Source organism: Macaca mulatta, chromosome 15 (assembly GCF_049350105.2).
Source record: "Macaca mulatta isolate MMU2019108-1 chromosome 15, T2T-MMU8v2.0, whole genome shotgun sequence".
Lineage (NCBI taxonomy): Eukaryota > Metazoa > Chordata > Mammalia > Primates > Cercopithecidae > Macaca > Macaca mulatta.
In genome coordinates this window covers 50,595,442-50,599,625 of record NC_133420.1, presented here as the reverse complement: position 1 = coordinate 50,599,625, position 4,184 = coordinate 50,595,442, and the positions used below count along the sequence as shown (strand labels likewise).

The 4,184-nt window shown below is 38.5% G+C and overlaps 1 non-coding gene across 1 annotated transcript; it reads right to left on the bottom strand.

Moving 5' to 3' along the window:
* Positions 1-3,140: 3,140 nt before the first annotated feature.
* On the bottom strand, positions 3,141-3,244 carry LOC114672977 (U6 spliceosomal RNA). The gene has a single exon (XR_003723489.1). It is a non-coding gene; the product is annotated as a U6 spliceosomal RNA (small nuclear RNA).
* Between the last annotated feature and the right edge of the window lie 940 nt (positions 3,245-4,184).

The following is a 4,184-nucleotide window of genomic DNA, read 5'->3' as shown; positions in this document are numbered from 1 at the left end:
CAGATTAGATTGTGCAAAAAAGCTATCAACCTGCTGTTGAGCCAGAAGGCAGTTAGAGGAGGTATGGAAGAGGAAGAAGGAAGATTGCTCCTAGTAAAATCCTGCTCTGACTCCCTCAAAGTGATTGGATTCATTGAGCAAGAGTATTCAATCTCCTGTGCAGAATTACTGAAATTACATTTCGTATTTGCATTACCTTTGAACTATATGTTCTGTAGCTTGTACATGCATATGCATTTCATTCTTACTAGAACAGTGTAAATGGTGCGCAAAACTAACTCAATTGTTTTAAATTCACTTCTTGATATGTGAACATTCTACCAATGCTGTCTACCTTTGGCTCACTGATGAGTAAAGATGGCCTAAAAGGAAACCAGGCTAAATGGTTGCCTGAAACAGGAAAGTAACACAAGCAAGAAAACATATGATAGGCTTGTTGGCCATTTGAAGTAAATTCTGCTTCCAGTAAAAAGTATGGTCTCTTAGAACAGCCAGTGCCCCCAGCCCCTTGACCCCCAGGCTTACCTAGTTCTAGAAATAATACTCTTACCTCGTACTTGTTTGAGCCTCACTGAACTTCTACATACTGTGGGTCTGCTGGAATTTTGTGCTCATGAGGCATGGTTGGCACTCCATGTGAATATGGCAGCAGGGAACAGGGGGCACACAGATTGCCTGAATCTATTCTGGTAACCTGCATGTTCCCTTGTTCCATCAGACTTTGCTTAGAAAACACACATTCAAAGCTCAAACTATTAAGAATTTCATGATGGTGCCAACAAAGCGTTAAACCAAACAAACCCTTCTGAGTGAGGGTTCTCTGGGGCCGCCCAGGTTGCACTGCTGTGAAGCTGACCCTGAGTACAGTGAAGGAAAATGCACTGCAGATGAAGTGACTGCAGCATTTCAGAAAGGATTTGGCAATTTGTGTGATATTCATGCCTAACAGACTCATACTCCATTTCTGGGGATGTATCTCAATGTTCTAATTAAAGCTTTACTTTCAAAGTTGTTCATGACAGAATTGCCATAAGAGAAGTCAACAACCAGTTATAACCTAAATATGTAGTTTAAAAAGATTAATTAAATAAATATTTCCTTGATAACGTATTATACATCCAGTAAAACTCATGGAGTCCGTGTCAAGGCATGGTGATATGGTTAGGTTTTGTATCCCTACCCAAATCTCATCTTGAATTATAGTCCCCATAATTCCCATAATCCCCACAGTTCAAGGGAGAGACCAGGTGGAGGTAACTGGATCATGGTTTCCCCCATGCTGTTCTTGTGATAGTGAGTGCGTTCTCACAAGATCTGATGGTTTTATAAGGGGCTCTTTACCCTTTGCTCGGCACTTCTCCTTGCTGCCTTGTGAAGAAGGTGCCTTGCTTCCCCTTGCCTTCCACCATGATTGTAAGTTTTCTGAGGTCTTCCCAGCCATGCTGAACTGTGAGTCAATTAAACCCCTTTCCTTTATAAATTACCTAGTCTTGGGCAGTTTTTTACAGCAGTATGAAAATGGACAAATACACATGAGAAAATGTGTCTGCTTAAATGTTAGTGGAAAACAAAAAGATGTACTATTTCATGCTACAAACTCTGATTTCGTATTTATATATTTGAAATAATATATAGATTATATATGTAAAATATATATCTGTATCTTTAAGTAAATGTCAATCAAATACTTCACAGTCTTTGGACATTAGATTATACGCACTTTTCTTTATTCTTTATTTTAGTTTCTACGTATTCCAAACTTTATTGTATGAGAATTTATTTCTTAACTACATTTTGTTTATTTGTTACAGTCTAATCTTTCTGATGTTCCATAATTCTTTAGGGCTTCAGGATAATGAAGACATTACCATCAGTCAATTTCGCATGTTTTCTCAAAAAAGCAAAATTGTGATTGAATGATCTGGCAGGGGAGACTGGAGAAGAGGTCAAGAGGGGAGGCATTTTTTTTCTGCCTGAATTTTCATTGCCCTGTGTATTAGTCCATTTTCACACCACTGATAAAGACCTACCAGAGGCTGGGAAGAAAAAGAGGTTTAATTGGACTTACAGTTCCACATGGCTGGGGAGGCCTCAGAATCATGGCGGGAGGTGAAAGGCACTTCTTACATGGAGGCAGTAAGAGAAAATGAGGAAGAAGCAAAAGCGGAAACCCCTGATAAACCCATCAGATCTCGTGAGACTTATTCACTATCATGAGACTAGCACGGGAAAGACCAGCCTACGTGATTCAATTACCTCTCCCTAGGTCCCTCAGAATTCTGTAAGATTCAAGTTGAGATTTGAATGGGGACACGGCCAAACCATATCACCTGTATTAGGGTAGAGTTAATTGAAAGTGCTTTATGATGATGCTGCTGAACTTCAAATAGCCTGAGTATTACAGGAAGCCTATAGGGCTGAGACCAAAAGGACCTAGGTTTAAATCTAGCTCTACCTTGTTCTCTTTGTTTTGTCTTCTTTTTTTTTTTTTTTTGGTGGTGAAAAACACATGATATAAATTTTACCATTTTTATGTGCACAGTTCAGTAATGTTAAGTATATTTACGTTTTTGTGAAACATTCACTAGGCTTTTTTAAAAGTCTTTTTGAGGCATAATTGATCTATTGAAAAAACTGTACATATTTAATGTATACAATTTGATGGGTTTAGATGTGTGCATCCACCCATGAAACCACCACCACAATCAAAGTAATAAACATCCATCACTGTATTAATCCGTTTTCATGCTGCTGATAAAGACCTACCCGAGACAGTGAAGAAAAAGACGTTTAATTGGACTTACAGTTCCATATGGCTGGGGAGGATTCAGAATCATGGTGGGCGGCGAAAGTCACTTCTTAGACGGCTGCAGCAAGAGAAAATGAGGAAGAAGCAACAGCGGAAACTGCTGATAAACCCATCAGATCTCGTGAGACTGTTTCACTATCACGAGAACAACAGGGGAAAGACTGGCCCCCATGATTCCATTATCTCCCCCGGGTCCCTCCCACAACACGTGGGAATTCTGAGAGATAAATTCAAGTTGAGATTTGGGTGGAGACACAGCCGAACCGTATCAATCACCTCCAAAAGTTTTATTGTGTCCCCTATGCTTTTTTTTTTTTTTTTTTTTTTTTAAGAAAATATGGAATGCTTCATGAATTTGCATGTCATCCCTGGGCAAGGACCAGGCTAATCTCTGTATCATTCCTATTTTAGTATATGTGCTGCTGAAGTGAGCATTTCAACCCTTTCTTAGTGGTAAGAGCACTTAACATGAGATTTATCCTGTCGACAAAATGTTTAAGTTTACAATACAGTATTGTTAACTACAGGCACTATGTTGCACAGCAGATCTCTAGAACTTATTCATCTTGCATGTGAAATGTTGCAGCCATTATGGAAAACTATATGGAGATTCCTCAAAAAATTAAAAAACAAAACTACTATAGTACCCGCAACCTCACTTCTGGCTATATATCCAAAAGATTTGAAATCAGGATCTCCAAGAGATACTTGCCCTCCTATGTTTATTACAGCATTATTCACTGTCTTAATTTATTTTCTACGACTATAACAAAATACCACAGACTGGATATTTTATAAAGGAAAGAAATTTATTTCTTACAGTTCTGGAGACTGGGAATTCCATGAGCTTGGTGCCAGCAACTGGTGAGGGTTATTCTCTGGTAGGAGATATCACATGGTGAGTGAACGTACGAGACAGAGAGAAAAGTGAGCTGAACTCATCTTTCTTTTTTTTTTTTTAATCAGGAAGCTACTCCTTTGACAATTAACCCACTCCCATGATAACAGTATTAATTCATGCATGAGGGCAGAGACCTCATGACCTTATCATCTCTTAAAGGTTCTGCCTTTCAATACTGTTACACTAGCAATTACATTTCAACATGAATTTTGGCAGGGACATTCAAATGATAGCATTCACAGTAGCCAATATATGGAAACAACCTTAATGTCCGTTGATGAATGAATGGATAAAGAAAATATGGTAAATCCACACAATGGAATATTTTTCAGCATTAAAAAAAGAAAGAAATCTTTTCATATGCAATGACGTGGATAAACCTGGAGGACATTATGCCAAGAAAAAATAAAGCAACCACGGGAGGACAGATATTGTATCATTCCAGCTCTAACTCTTATTAGCTGTGTGATTTTT